Source organism: Pristiophorus japonicus, chromosome 6 (genome assembly GCF_044704955.1).
Source record: "Pristiophorus japonicus isolate sPriJap1 chromosome 6, sPriJap1.hap1, whole genome shotgun sequence".
NCBI classification, from domain to species: domain Eukaryota; kingdom Metazoa; phylum Chordata; class Chondrichthyes; family Pristiophoridae; genus Pristiophorus; species Pristiophorus japonicus.
The window spans coordinates 230,866,205-230,882,797 of record NC_091982.1 but is presented as its reverse complement, the minus strand read 5'-3'; the positions used below and the strand labels follow the sequence as shown (position 1 = coordinate 230,882,797).

The 16,593-nt window shown below is 49.9% G+C and overlaps 1 long non-coding RNA gene across 1 annotated transcript in view; it reads right to left on the bottom strand.

Annotated features, from left to right (window-relative positions):
- Window positions 1–1,544: 1,544 nt before the first annotated feature.
- LOC139265400 (uncharacterized) overlaps window positions 1,545–16,593 on the bottom strand; it is a 51,428-nt gene continuing 36,379 nt past the window's right edge. The window contains exons 2-3 of the long non-coding RNA XR_011593552.1: window positions 8,940–9,094; window positions 1,545–3,650 (exon numbers count right to left, since the gene is read on the bottom strand). This is a non-coding gene — a long non-coding RNA (uncharacterized lncRNA). The remainder of the gene's footprint in view (window positions 3,651–8,939; window positions 9,095–16,593) is intronic.

Sequence of the window (16,593 nt, the reverse complement as noted above, 5' to 3'; positions counted from 1 at the left end):
CCTGCCACGGCCCGGAAGGTGAGGTCTGGTCGTTCGGGTTGGATCATCTCGCTGAGGTGTTGTGTCGTCGCCACGCAGTCGAGCTGGACAGTAGGATTTCTAGGTGCTGCGATGGGTCCAAGTTTGGGGCCACATGGGATATCGATCGCTGGGGCCCGGAGGCCATCGTCGCTCCGACCGATTTGGACTTGCTTCATCCATCTTCTTCCCAGCAGCATTGGACCATCACCGGCAACGATCCACAGGGGGAGCTTGTACATCGCGCTGCCATGGGACACCTGGAAGTCCACGCTGCCAACGACTGGGATGGTGCCTTTTGTGTAGGTGAGCAGCTTTGCCTGGATTGGGGAGAGTTTTGGTCGTTTGGTGGGATTGTCCCAGAGTTTCTCAAAGGCCGTCTGATTCATCAACGATTGGCTCGCCCCTGTGTCGATCTCCATCGAGACTGGAACCCTGTTGATTTCTACTTCCATCTTCCACGGGGAACTCTTGGTGGAGCAGGTATACATTCCGTACACCTCATCCAGGGGCTGAGCAGCTTTGTCTTCGTCAGTGTTGGAGCCCAGGTGATCGGCCGATCCTTCAGCGACGCAGTGAGTAAAATTTCTTCTACACATTCTAAGAAGGTGACCTTTCGCGTTGCAGCCTTTGCAGGTATAGTCTTTGTATCGGCACTGGTGGGCCCTGTGGTTTCCTCCACAATGCCAGCACGGGGCTAGCCGGTTTGCCCCATGTGGCGGACTCAGGATTGTGGGACTCGGGCAGCATTCTTGCCTCTGAAAGTCGCCATTCTGTTCACTGTACTTGTCGGGTTAGAGTCCTGGGTGTGGGGCATCATTCGTTTGGAATCGCAAACCGAAATCATGAAAGCCTTCTGCAGGGTGACCGTAGTGTCCGCAGAGAGCAGTTTATGGAGGAGGCCCTCGTGGCCGATTCCAATACCAAAGATGTCCCTTAGTGCTTCGGTGAGGTGGTCGCCAAAATCACACGGTGCAGCCAACCTTCTTAGATCTGCAGCATATTTAGCAATTTCTTGGCCTTCGGGCCGCCAGTGAGTGTAAAACCAGTGCCTGGCTGTGAGGATGCTCTCTTTGGGCTTAAGTTATTCTTGTATTAAAGTTACGAGCTCCACACAGGTCTTGGTTGTCATCTTCGCTGGGGCTAGCAGGTCCCTGACGAGGCCATGGATAGTGGGCCCACAACTGCTGAGCAGGATGGCCCTGCGCTTGTTCACCAGCGAGGTCGGTAAGTCCCCAGCCAGGTCGTTGGCGATGAAAAAGTGTTCTAGCCTTTCCACAAAGGCATCCCAATCTTCCCCATCAGCGAATTGTTGGAAGTTGCTTAGATTAGACATGTTGTGCGTGGAAATTCGTAATCTCATCGCCAGTTGTTGTGTATGCAAGCACTCTCTTAATGATTCCACAAGGCAGGGCATGGCACTTGAACTGTATTGACTATAGTCCTTTATTGCAGCTCCTAGAGTGAGGACACTTAGGGAAATAAATTCCACACCGAGTCCGAGAACAGTGAGGGAAACGTCACAGTTTATTCGTACAGAGCGCTCTGGGAGAAGTGGGGAAACTCCGCAGCTTCGCCACACCTTCTCTCCGAGCGAAGTTTCCAAGTTACAATTATACCTTTGGGGGAGGTCCCGCTCCCTTACACCATTGTCCAATTATCTAACATTTTTGTAACGTCTTACCCTATATGGTAATGCTATGACAATCTATCTTTACATTGTGGTAAGTCAAAGGTTAACTAGCATACGCACACACAAGTGAGGTTATTTTCCTCACATCAGCAGAAAAACAAGGAACTATCTTGCTATTATTAGTACAAGCGATATACATCTGTTTGCCTTTCCAACCGCCCATTGTCTTACTTCCCCTAACTCCATGACTCAGGGTCACCGGACTTTGGAGACTACACATGCCTTCTGCTTAAGTATACATTTCTTACTTGACCACTCTCCCTGTCCCATAATTCATCAGAGAAAGACAGGGGAGCTGGCTATACATTATAAAAGTTACAAAGGTTATAGGTTAAGGAATTTCTCTCCAACAGTCCCTCCTTTTGATCTTTTCCCATCTCATGCGGATAAGAACAATCCAATCCTATATTCGGACTGTCTCGTCGTCTTGTGCCAGGATTCTTGGGCGAGCCTGGAGTTGGTGGTACTGCTGAAAATGGAGGAGCAGCTTCTGATATGTTGCGGGTGGAAGTTGGGTTGTTGTATCGTTGATGCGGGTCCTGGCAGCTATGGGTATCGCGGTACACAACTTGGACATACATATCTTAATCATCATTACCGCGAGGTACAAGGCCAGGCATATGCCCACAATCAAAATCAGCCCCTGTACAATACTTTGTCCCAACTTAGACATCCATCCCCCCAGCCAGCCAACTGCACCATCCGGGGTGGTTAGTTTCCTCACTTCTCTCCTTATCTGGTCGGCTAGGTTGGTTATATTCTCCAAATTATTGGGTATATAAGTGCAACATTCGGCCCCAATCAATGCGCAAGTGCCTCCGTTCTGGGCCAATACGTAATCTAGGGCCATTCGGTTCTGAAGTACGGTAGAACGTATGGCTACTATTTCAGCTGTTATGCTCTCCATCGCCTCGGCAGTGTCGTTAGCTATTTGTTCCAGAACCCTCTCTACGTTTCTTAGTTCATCCATGGTGCGCCCTATCCCGTATGGGAACATCACAACTCCAAAGAGTCTTTCTACCGGGGTAATCGCTCGTCTTCGTTGACCTGGTTACGCACCTCTGCCAGGGTACGTACCTGTCTGACAAAGGGGACCACATATCCCAAATAACAGGACCCTGTCCATCACCTGGGTAACCAGGGATATGCCCTATGCCCTCACACAAAATACGTGCCGTTATACGCTGCCATTTCATATATTGTGTCAGGGTCCCAAGACTGGGCCCACGGACCTCCACCTGTTTTATTCGGAAGGCGTGAGAGGATAGTGACCCGTGCGCCTGTTGTGATATTGAGGTTGTGTGGGCAATCGCTGTACCCTATGACACGTCCCCTTCCGCTGGTGTCGTTTCGGGTTAAACATATAGTCCAGGTTGGTCTCCCGATCCCCGAGATATTGGTCAGGACTAGGTATGGGAGTTTCCTTTTATGGTCATAGGGTGGTTGGTACCATCCCTGGAATGTTTGACTAATGGGGTACCCAGCACTCTCCCACTCGGTGACATCCCCGTGGTTGTCCACACGGTAGCGGTATGATGGTCCTCCTCCCATCCGTGATCCCTTTCTTGACCCGCCTTTCATCCTTCGTTCTTGCATTGGCCCCCCTCCTCCCGTGCCATTCTGGCTCAGAAGCCACTTGACAGTCTCAGTTAGGGTCAGGGGAATGGGGCGCAAAGGAATTCCCCCTTTTGGAATGTATAGGGATATGTGAGCACACCCAGCAACGAGAAAAGTTCCCATTTCGCGCATAAACATATGACATATACAGAAAGGTGTTTACATGGAGTTCTCGCTTCCGTCTCACTTCTCACGCGCTGCACTTGACGTACACCAAGGCTATTATACAGACTGCGGCACACAGTTTCATCTTACCACTCTATATTAACAAATAGTCAAAGGCAAAATGGCCGTATATGTTGCTTGTAGTGTCTCTATTGGCCTGTGGGCGAATCAAAGAATAGTGGATACTACAGGCATTAGTTTTTCGGCTCGAAAACCTTAAGCTGGGTCCAGTGTTTCCACTGCCCCCGTCCTCTCATGTCGACGCAGGCACATGTATCTCCGCAAATCATAACCTCATACGGTCCTATCCATTTTGGTGCAAAGCCAGGCTTCCCAGGGATGACCTTTACCATTACGCAGGTCCCTGCCTGGGGCACATCTGGGAGGGCGGTGGATTCTAATTTCTTGTCCTGTCAGAGCTGCTTATCCCTGACCTGCGATCTCATCTCCTTAAGACTGTTGCTCATTTCCAGGACGTACCTCCTGATCCTATCCCTTAAGGGTCCCACATCAGTCACTCCTGTGACGATCCCTTCTGGGAGTTGCATTGCTCTACCCGTCATTAGCTCATAGGAGGTCAGTTTAGTTATCTTGTTTGGGATCGCTCTTAATTTCATTAGAATGAGGGGCAACACGTCAACCCAGGTCCTCCCGGTTTCTCGGATTGCCTTTGCAATTGCCACCTTGAGGGTTCGAGTCATTCGTTTTACCATCCCCGAGCTCTGGCTTTATCACCCCTCCCGTGAAGTGGGTGCCCTGATCCGAATCCATTTGCACCGGCACCCCCCATCTGGGGATGATCTCCTCGGCCAGTATCCTGGCCACTGTAGTGGCCGTACAATTTCGTGTGGGGAACGCTTCCACCCACCGAGTGAATTGGTCAATTACCACCAAGCAGTATCTTTTCCCCCGCGAGTCCGGCAGTAGCCCGGTGAAATCTATCTGTATATTTTCCCATGGCCCCCTTGGTCTCGGTTGATGGGCCATCTGTATCCTAACCGGCTTACCAGGGTTATGTTGTGCACATGTTATACAGTGCTGACAGTGTTTGGCTATATCCCGGCCCATTCCAGGCCACCACCATTCGCACGTGAGTAGCTCCGTCATGGACCCTCTGCCCAGATGTGCCACACCGTGGTGTAGGTCCAACAAAGTGTGCTTAATACAATTTGGGGTTATGACCTTCCCCTCTTTCCTCCACACTGAGTCTTTATCCGGGGCGCCTCCCATTGCCTTCCACTCTTCCCGCTCCTCGGGGGAGCTATCCGCGTGAAGTTGGACTATGTCCACCTTCTCATACGACACACTACCCACTCCCTCAGTTCTCTCCTCTAAATCTTGTTCCAGCGCCCTTTGTGCGGCAGCATCCGCTGCCTGATTACCCTCTTGTTCCAGGGATCTGACCTTCTGATGGGCCCGAACCTTTATTACGGCTGCCTGTAACGGCTCATCCGTTGCTTTTAATAACTCCTGGACCCTCCCCTGGTGCTGGATTGGTTCCCCTCCTGTTGTGATGAACCCCCTTCTTCCCCAGGCTACCATGTAGACGTGAACTACTCCGAATGCGTATTGGCTGTCGGTGTATATATTAACTATCTTCCCCTTAGCTAACTTCAGGGCCTCCGTGAGGGCCACGATTTCAGCAACCTGCGCCGAAAGTCCCCCCTCTAGCCGTCCCGATGCGATGGTCTGCAGCCTGTCGTCTATTACCGCCCACCCCGGTCTGGGCGTCCCCTCCACGTACTTTCGAGACCCGTCCACGTAGAGGGTCATCTGTGCTCCCACCAGGGGTTCATCCGCGAAGCAGCCCTCGGCGGCCTCATCCTCTGCCTCGTTACATTCATGTGGTTCCCCATCCGCAAGGAGGCCCTCCGCCAGGTTTCCTCCCATATCCCTTATGATCACTACGGATTGATCTACCGGCAGCAGGACCGCCTCCCACCGTGCTCTGCGCATATTGGAAACCAATTTCAACCAAGGTGTGTCTCGTGTGCAGGACAATACCCCCAGTCATCACGGTGGGTTCACTGACTTTCACTGCCCATGCGGCACAATCGAGGGCGGCCACGCATTTTGATAGTCCGCCTACTACGGGTGACTGTTGTGTGGAATAATACGCCACCGGCCGCTTCTGGTCCCCATGCTGTTGCGCGACTACTGCCGCATAAAACCCTCCTTCGTTTTCACAATAAATGTGGAAGGGCTTCCCCATGTCAGGCAGTCTCAGTCCTGGGGCAGAGGTCAGGGCTTGTTTGAGTCACCCATGGGTGCGTCGGCGGGCTTTCCGCCTTTTACCAATCTTTGGATTGGCTCGACTATTTCGGCGAACTCTGGGACGAAATTCCTACTATGGTTAAACAGTCCTAATACCTTCCTGACTCCTCGCACTGAGATTGGTCGGGGCATTGTCTGGATCGCCACCTTCCGATCACTAGGCATGGTCCTGATTCCTTGAGATATTTCCTGTCCCAGGTACATCACAGTCTCCTGGCCGATCTGAGCCTTCTTGGGGTTTACTTTAAACCCTCCATTGCTCAGAGCTTCCAGGACTGCAATAAGTGCTGCCTGGTGGCCTCCCGAGTCCTCAGACGCTCTCAATAGGTCATCCACATACTGCAATACTGTGCTACGATAGGGAATCAAGTCTATGGTCTCCAGCACCGAGTCTATGACCCGGTGAAAGATTGCTGGACTATTGTGAAATCCCTGCGGCACTTGGGTCCAGGTATAATGTCTCCCACCCACCATAAAGTCCAGTTTCTCCTGTGACTCCTGGTCCAGGGGAAGGGACCAGAATCCATTTGCAATGTCCAGCACCGTGAATATCCTATGCCGTGGGCTCAGGCCATTCAAAATGGTAGCCGGGCTAGCCACTATGGGATGCAATTTAGGGGTAACTTTGTTCAGGGCAGTGTAATCAATAGTGAGACGGTAGGACCTGTCAGATTTTACGACCGGCCATACCGGAGAGTTTGTGGTACTCTTCGTTTCCTGGAGTATCCCTTTGCTGACGAGCTCGGACACGATTCTTAATACGGCTTCCGCCGCTTCCGGCTTTATTGGGTACTGTCAGTGCGCCTGATGCTCAGGTCCCGCAATATGGATTGGTGTCATATTTACCCATCCCGTGTCCTGTTTTGTTTTTGCCCAGACCTCTCCTAATGCCTCACATATTATCCCATATATCCCCAGCTCCTGTTTCCAATTTCGGACCCTTAGGGCGGCGCTACCTATCGTTGCATGTTTTGTAAGGCGATGGATGAGTTATTTTTTCGTCCGTCAGCCTCTGGCCAAATTCTTTTATTGTTTCCGGCGTCTACCAGCAATCTAAATTCCCTCATCAGGTCTATTCCCAGGATAGTTCCCTCATTATTTTTACATATCCAAAACTGGGCTAACAAGAGTTTATTCTCCAGTTCCACCACCTGCATCTCGCTTTTGAACGCCGGAACTTGTTCCCCCCCGCCAGTCCCACTATGTAAATCTTATGCCGAGTCAGGGGTAGGGGTAGGTTTGTGATTGAGACGGCGGCTCCGGTGTCCACTAGCATTTCACATGGCCGGCCCCCTACTAGTGCAGACACAAACATCCGCTCGTCTCCTCGCCCACGGGCCAGGGGCCGCCGCCCGTGGGCGCGTCCCCTTGGTCTTTACGTAGTCTAGGAACTGGTTCTATTCCTCGGCTCCTACTTTATCGCGCAAGGTGTTTCCAGATATTCCCGCGCCCTTTCCTTTCTTCCAACAATTCTCCTCTACATGGCCTTTCTTATTGCAATGTGTACATAATTTGGCAGAGCGGCAGTCTCGTGCCATGTGACCCATCCTTCCACATTGGAAACATGCCCCACCCCCCTTGGAGGTGGTCCCTGCTGCCCTCACCTGCTCCTGTTTCACCACTGTGGGCTTGTCCTCATGATCCTGAGCATCCACCGAACATGCCCAGCGGACAACCTCATCGTATACATTGTGGGTCATTACTCCCAACTTTATTACCACTTGGTGTTTAGCGGACAACCCGTCTTTGTACATCTGAACGAAGGGCGGATCGGTCAGTTGCGGGTCGGCCTGTCCGGACGACTCCTTATCGGCTTCGAATAATCGTTCCCCGAATTCACTACTCCCCTCACCCTTCCTTTGCTTACATGTCATGATTTTTCCCCAATTAACCTGAGGATTGCCCAGGGCTGTTTGGAGCGCTGTTTTAAAGAGGAGGAACGCAGCGACCTGCTGGGCCCGAGTCGCGAGTAGTGTCACCGCCGTTGCCCATCCTCCGTCTGACATTCCAGCGCCCTGTAGATTCCTCCACTTGTCTCGTGGACAACTGGCGCGTACCATGGCGTGAATGTCTCGGGGCTGTAGGTCGTGTAGGTCCCATAACATGTCTAATTTTGCCCAATAAGCCTCGTTGTTCGACCTGCGCTTCAAGGGTCCCAATTTGGTCATGACTATTTGTTTTTCAGCCGGGCTAAATGGCCAAAATTTAGAGGTAGGGGCTACCGCCGTCCCCCGTCCCCCCCGTTTCAGAGGGGCGGCTTTCGCCTCCTTGGTGTCTGAGTCGTCCCCTGCCGGTGGAGCAGTTGGACTAACTTCTTCTTCCTCCTGATACCCGGGTGGCCCTTCTCCTCTGATTTTGCCCGCTGTTACGTTAAATCCCCAAAACCGGGGAGGATTGTACATTTCCAATTGTTTTTCCAACTCCCGTATTCGCTTATTTTTTTCTGTCAGTTTAGCGCTTAATTCTACACATTCTGTCATTTTATTCTCCACCGCATCAGTCAATTTGACCAACTGGTGTACCAACAAAACAGCACCTTTCTTCATTTTCTTTTGCTTCTGTGTTTCCCACCACTCCCATTATTCGTGTACCTTCTTTGCCGGGTCCCAACCCTCCTTTTGCATTCTATCTATCAATCCCTTTTGGTCGACTAGGTACAGTCTGGTCAGGGAACCCGGGGGGCCCCACTCCGTTTCCTTACCGGACATCGCAGTCTTTCCCGTTGCGGTCTTATTACTGTCAGCGGTCCGTTCAGGACTTGCAGTCCCTATCGTCAGAAGTGTTTCAACACACTTGCGATTCGTTAAAAATGGCGCCTCCGCGACCCACTACGATCTTTTCCAGCTGCACCCGCAACTTACTACAACCACATTAATTGTTCTACACATGACCCCCAATGTCCCGACCTGTGTGACACAAAGTCGCAAGCAGATTAGTCCCTACTTCACTCACTGTTCCACTTTTCCGTCGCCACTTTGTCCTCTCTATGTTCCCTTCGACCTTAATCCTTGGCCTTCACGTGGGGCATTCGCCCTCTTAATTCCGGCTCAAGTTAGGTGACTGAGATAGTTTGTGACAATCGAGTTGGCGGGGAACATTCGTTTCTTTCACACATCACTCATACCACGCTATCTTAGACTCTAACCCGCCGCTCAACTGTGTTTTTTCTCACCGTTCACGGACGATTTGTTCTTTGATGAATCAGGGCTCAGGAGTCGCCCTTTCCCGGGGCTCAATTGACTGGACGGTCAAACCTTGACTACTCATCCCTCTCCACCGGCTAGGCGACCCGAAGCGACCGTATTCACTCTGCTCGCAGCGCCAAATCTGTTAGGGAAATAAATTCCACACCGAGTCCGAGAACAGTGAGAGAAATGTCACAGTTTATTCGTACAGAGCGCTCTGGGAGAAGTGGGGAAACTCCGCAGCTTCGCCACACCTTCTCTCCGAGCGAAGTTTCCATGTTACAATTATACCTTTGGGGGCGGTCCCGCTCCCTTACACCATTGTCCAATTATCTAACATTTTTGTAACATCTTACCCTATATGGTAATGCTATGACAATCTATCTTTACATTGTGGTAAGTCAAAGGTTAACCAGCATACGCACACACAAGTGGGGTTATTTTCCTCGCATCAGCAGAAAATCAAGGAACTATCTTCCTGTTATTAGTACAAGTGATATACATCTGTTTGCCTTTCCAACCGCTCATTGTCTTACTTCCCCTATCTCCATGACTCAGGGTCACCGGACTTTGGAGACTACAGATGCCTTCTGCTTAAGTATACATTTCTTATTTGACCACTCTCCCTGTCCCATAATTCATCAGAGAAAGACAGGGGAGCTGGCTACACATTATAAAAGTTACAAAGGTTATAGGTTAAGAAATTTCTCTCCAACAGCAAGACACCAAGAGGTGAGCTCCCTTTTATACTGGGTTACCTGCAATGTACAGGTGACCCTTAGGTCTCCAGCAGCAGCACCCTCTGGTGTACAGGTATTGTATATACAGGGTGAAGGTACATTCAAGTCTGGTGTTACAGTACAACATTAACATGTATACATAACAGGCGCCCCATTCACCACCTTCAACATTCATCCCTCCATCCCCGACGTACCGTGACTGCAGTGTGTACCATCCACAAGATGAACTGCAGCAACTCGTCAAGGCTTCTTCAGCAGCACCTCCCAAACCCGCAACCAGAAGGACATCTAGAAGGACAAGGGCAGCAGGCGCATGGGGACACCACCACCTCCACGTTCCCCTCCAAGTCACACACCATCCTGACATAGCAGTATATTGCCATTCCTTTATCGTCACTGGGTTAGGATGCTGAAACTCGTTCCCTAACAGCACTGTGGGAGCACCTTCATCACACGGACTGCAGCGATTCAAGAAGGTGGCTCACCACCACCTTCTAAAGGGGCAATTAGGGATGGGCAATAAATGCCGGCCTTGCCAGCGACGCCCACATCCCAGGAATGAATTTTTTTTAATTCAGGAGATCTTTAATGATAGAACCAGACTGGTAAAGAGCTTTAAGAACAGAGCAGGGTTCGATCTTGACATTGTGCGAGAGTGTAAAATAGGTGATAGTGAATCTACAGCCTGTTTCACATTTCTCCTGATTTTTATATCCATTGAAGACTGTTCCCATTGACAGAAGAGTCGAGAACCAGAGGACACAGATTTAAGGTGAATGGCAGAAGAACCAAAGGCGACATGAGGAAAAACTTTTTACGCAATGAGTGGTTAGTGTTGTGTATCTATAAAGAATGCACTTCCATGTTCCGCCACCAGGGAGCGCATCCCCTGAAGTCCCAAGGGATCGCAGCATCCCTTGAGAGCACTGCATATAAACTGACCTCTAAGACCTGTTCCTCACTCTGGAGTGTCTTAATAAAGACTGAGGTCACTGTTACTTTAACATCCCTGTGTGCAGCCTCATCTGTGTTAGGAACACAATAACTGGCGAAGAATATGCGAATCCAACACAAAGATGCAGCAAACTGTGGGCAACCTGGAGAAGTTCTCGGAGGGTGAGGACTGGGAAGCCTATGTCGAACGGCTAGACCAGTACTTTGTAGCCAATGAGCTGGATGAAGAAGGAAGCGCTGCAAAAAGGAGAGCGGTCCTCCTCACAGTCTGCGGGGCACCGACCTACAGCCTCATGAAGAATCTTCTGGCTCTGGTGAAACCCACAAAAAAGTCATATGAGGAGCTGTTACACTGGTTCAGGAGCATCTTAACCCGAGGGAGAACGTGCTGATGGCGAGGTATCGGTTCTACACATGCCAGCAATCTGAAGGTCAGGAAGTGGCGAGCTACATTGCCGAGCTAAGGCGACTTGCAGGACAATGTGAGTTTCATGGCTACCTGGAGCAAATGCTCAGAGACTTTTCTGTACTGGGCATTGGCCACGAGACCATCCGACGAAAACTTTTGACTGTAGAGACACCGACCCTCAGTAAGGCCATTGCGATAGCACAGGTGTTTATGTCCACCAGTGATAACACCAAACAAATCTCTCAGCACACAAGTGGTAGCAATGTTCATAAATTAACTGGAACTGTTTTTGCGAGCAGAAATGTACAGGGCAGAAACCACGAGTCTGCAACTGCCAGCAGGCCTCAAATGACCCAGATGACTCAGAGTCTCCAACAAAGGATAAATGCAGGGCAATTCACACCTTGTTGGCGTTGTGGGAGCTTCCATTCAGCCTATTCATACCGCTTCAAAGGATATGTTTGCAGGAGCAATGGGGCACCTCCAACGAGCTTACAGACGGGCTGCAAGCTCTGCAAAACCTGCTAACCACCACGTGGCAGAGGAAGATCGGTCCATGGTGGAACAAATCAATTTTGAGCCTCAGAGAGAGGAGGCAGATGCTGAAGCACATGAGGTACACACATTTTCGATGAAATGTCCACCTATACTGCTAAATGTAAAATTGAATGGCTTACCCGTAGCCATGGAACTGGACACTGGCTCGAGCAAATCCATCATGAGTAAAAAGGAGCTGGATGGGCAAAATCCGTTGGAACTGGGATGATATCCGAGCGCTATCACATATCGATGAGGCCTCATGTACCCAGGTTCTTAACAAATTTCCTTCCCTTTTTGAGCCAGGCATTGGAAACTTTTCCAGGGCGAAGATGCGGATCCACTTGGTCCTGGAAGCACGATCCATCCACCACAAGGCGCGAGCGGTACCTCACATGATGAGGGAGAGAGTGGAAATCGAGCTGGACAGGCTGCAACGCGAGGGCATCATCTCCCCAGTGGAATTCAGCGAGTGGGCCAGCCCGATTGTTCCAGTACTCAAAAGTAATGGCACCATCAGGATTTGCGGCGATTATAAAGTAACTATTAATCGTTTCTCACTACAGGACCAATACCCGCTACCTAAGGCGACGCTGGCAGGAGGTAAGACGTTCACCAAGCTCGACCTGACTTCGGCCTACATGACGCAGGAGCTGGAGGATCTTCGAAGGGCCTCACCTGCATCAACACGCACAAGGGACTGTTCATCTACAACAGATGCCCATTTGGAATTCGGTCGGCTGCAGCGATCTTCCAAAGAAACATGGAGAGCCTACTCAAGTCGATACCGCACATGGTGGTTTTTCAGGACAATATATTGGTCACGGGTCGGGACACCGTCGGGCACCTACAAAACCTGGAGGAGGTCCTCCAGCGACTGGATCGCGTAGGGCTGCGGCTGAAGAGGTCGAAATGTAACTTCATGGCAACAGAAGTGGAGTTTTTGGGGAGAAAGATCGCAGCGGATTGCATTCGGCCCACAGATGCCAAGGCAGAGGCTATCAGGAACGTGCCCAGGCCATAGAACATCACGGAGCTGCTGTCATTCCTGGGACTCCTCAACTATTTTGGTAACTTTCTACTGGGATTAAGCACCCTCTTAGAGCCCCTACATGTGATATTGCGTAAAAGTGAGAACTGCATATGGGAAAAAAAACAAGTAATTGCTTTTGAGAAAGCCAGAAACATTTTATGCTCCAGCAAGCTGCTTGTATTGTATAACCCGTGGAAAAGACTCGTGCTAGCATGTGATGCGTCGTCGCAAGGAGTCTGGTGTGTATTACAATAAGCTAACGTTGCGGGGAAGTTGCAACCTGTCACCTATGCCTCCAGGAGCTTGTCTAAGGCCGAGACAGCCTACAGCATGATTGAGAAAGAGGCATTAGCATGTGTGTTCGGGGTAAAGAAAATGCATCAGTACCTGTTTGGCCTCAAATTTGAGCTGGAAACCGATCACAAGCCCCTCATATCCCTGTTCGCTGAAAACAAGGGGATAAATACTAATGCCTCAGCCCGCATACAAAGGTGGGCACTCATGCTATCAGCGTATAACTATACCATCCGCCACAGGCCAGGCACCGAGAACTGTGCGGATGCTCTCAGTCGGCTACCATTGCTCACCATGGGGGTGGAAATGGCGCAGCCTGCAAACTTGTTGATAGTGGTGCAGCCCACAGACTTGTTGATGGTCATGGACGCGTTTGGAAATGATAAATCACCTGTCACGGCCTGCCAGTTCAGGACTTGGACCAGCCAAGATCCTCTGCTGTCCCTAGTAAAAAACTGTGTACTGCATGGGAGCTGGGCCAGCACCCCTGTTGAAATGCAAGAGCTAATCCAGCTAATCCAGCGGCGAAAGGACGAACTGTCCATTCAGGCAGACTGCCTGTTGTGGGGTAACTGCGTAGTGCTACCCAAAAAGGGCAGGGAGATGTTCATCTCGGATCTCCACAGCACACACCCGGGTGTAGTAATGATGAAAGCGTTAGCCAGATCCCATGTGTGGTGGCCTGGTATCGACTCTGACTTAAAGACCTGTGTACGGCAATGCAGCGTGTGTGCTCAGTTGAGCAATGCGCCCAGAGAGGCACCACTAAGTTTGTGGTCTGGCCCTCCAGACCATGGTCGAGGGTCCATGTCGACTATGCGGGCCCATTTCTCGGTAAAATGTTCCTGATGGTGGTGGATGCTTTTTCAAAATGGATTGAATGTGAAATAATGTCGCGAGCACCGCCACCATTGAAAGCCTGAGGGCTATGTTTGCCAACCACGGCCTACCTGACATACTGGTCAGTGACAATGGGCCATGTTTCACCAGTGCCGAATTTAAAGAATTCATGACCCGCAATGAGATCAAACATGTCACCTCGGCCCTGTTTAAACCAGCCTCCAATGGACAGGCAGAGCGGGCAGTACAGACAATCAAACAGCGCCTCAAACTAGTCACAGAAGACTCACTCCAAACCCGCCTGTCCCGAGTACTGCTCAGCTACCGCACGAGACACCATTCGCTCACAGGGGTGCCCCTGGCTGAGCTACTAATGAAAAGGACACTTAAAGCCAGACTCTCGCTGGTTCACCAGAACCTGCATGATCAGGTAGAGGGCAGGCGGCAGCAACAAAATGTAAACGATGGTCGCGCCACTGTGTCATGGGAAATTGATCTGAATGACCCTGTGTATGTGCTAAACTGTGGACATGGTGCCAAGTGGATCGCGGGTACAATGATAGCTAAAGAAGGGAGTAGGGTGTTTGTAGTCAAACTGGACAATGGACAAATTTGCAGAAAACACCTGGACCAAACGAGGCTGCCCTGAACAACCCACAGCAGACACCACCTTTTTCGAGCCCATAACACATACCCAAAGGATCAACGACACCACCCCGGACCAGGAAATCGAATCCATCACGCCCAACAGCCCACCAAGGCCAGACTCACCCAGCAGCCCTGCAGGGCAAACAACACGCCAGCCCAGCGAGGGCACAGCCGACACACCAGAACAGACATTTGTACCGAGGCGGTCCACCAGGGAGAAAAAGGCTCCCGACCGCCTCACCTTGTAAACAGTTTTCACTTTGACTTTTCTGGGAAGTGATGTTGTGTATCTGTAAAGCATGCACTCCCATGTTCCGCCACCAGGGAGCGCATCCCCTGAAGTTCCGAGGGATCCCAGCATCCCTTGGGAGCACTGTATATAAGCCGGCCCCTGAGGCCTGTTTCTCACTCTGGAGTGTCTTAATAAGGATGAGGTCATTGTTACTTTAACCTCCCTGTGTGCAGTCTCATCTGTAATAGGAACACAATAGTTAGGATCTGGAATGCACTGTCTGAGAGGGTAGTGGAGGCAGACTCAATCACGGCTTTCAAAAGGGAGTTGGATAAGTACCTGAAAGAAAAAGAGTTGTAGGGCTCTGGGAAAGGGCGGGGGAATGGGAGTAGCCAAGGTACTTTTGCAAAGAGCTGGCACGGGCTTGACAGGCCGAATGGTCTTCTTACATGCTGTAACCATTCTATGAGTCTATGATCCTGTCGAAATTGGGAAATCGCTCTCACCCATTGTTACACAAAGTTAAACTCTACCTCAGCAACTTTATTGTAAGACCATCAGAGCCTACAACAGCTTGCATTTATGTAGCAGTTTTAAAGTAGTAAAACTCCCCAGGGCGCGTCACAGTAGCACAATTAGACGTGAACAATTGCTGTACCATACTGCACTATTCTGCAATGTTCTGTGCTGCACTATCCTGTAATTGTAACACTGTCCTGTTCTATGTTGTGCTGTGCTATACTTTGCGGCAGTGTTGCCCTGCGTTCCTTTATGTTTTGCTGCTGTTGGTTGACCTGTTTAAAAATACTAGAATAAATCAGCGGCACATTTTGATGTAATCAATGCAAACATCCCGATGTGCCACTGGGGACAGATGACGTTCTATTTTACTGCTTCTAGCTTCCAGAACCCAAGGAATCCAGATTAACCGATCACTCTTTGAAGCTTTCGAGGTGGTTGAGACTGTAATCCAAGACTTCAGCATGAAAGAAGTGAGTCTTTCAAAGAGGTTTGGCATGGACAAAATAAGAATGCAGGGCATATCCTGGTATGGACCCTGTGGTTACATTAAATTGAGACACTGTAGCATAAACATTTGGTATAGTTTCTTTATTTAATATAACCACATGCTTTGTGCCAGAGTATGCACTGCACTCTCCTTGGGGTAGTTAGCCAGATGGTATCACTTAAGCTTGATCCCCGCAATCAGGAAAAAGAGAAGTACCTTGGTAACAGAATGGAGGAAATTAATGATGCCCTTACTAAAACCTGTCCCCTGGGTAGTGTTACCCATTTCCCAAGGTCACTGACACTGCACAGACATCAGACAGTATCCAAATTAAAGTTTATGCTCTCAATATTACCCTGTGGTGGTTCTCCTCAGTTCCTATCTCAGTTCTTCTGCTTCTTCATCTTCTTCTTCCTCCCCTTCATCTTCTTCTGCCACCATGTCAAGGATTTAATGTAATTCCAAAAGATGACCCCATGGGACCTCACAGACCAAGCTTATGTATTGCTTGGTAAGTTTATTATGCAGATGCTACCTAGACAAGTTTATTTTTAAATGCACACATAGACAATTTCTTTATGTTTTGCAATAAACTGTATTTTCCTTCCAGTTTTATTGTATTCTCTATTCATTTTATGAAGGGAGGGCAAGAAATTTAGATTAAAGAAATAAAGAGCTGTCATGGCTAACACAATGGTGGAGTATGCTTTTTTTAAAAAGTATTTGTCCTGGGATGTGGGCGTCACTGGAAAAGCCAGCATTTATTGCCTATCCCTAATTGCCCTTGAGAAGGTGGTGGTGAGCCGCCTTCTTGAACCGCTGCAATCCGTAGAGTGAAGGTACTCCCACAGTGCTGTTAGGGAGGGAGTTCCAGGATTTTGACTCAGCGACGATGAAGGAATGACGACATATTTCCAAGTCAGGATGGTGTGTGATTTAGAGGGG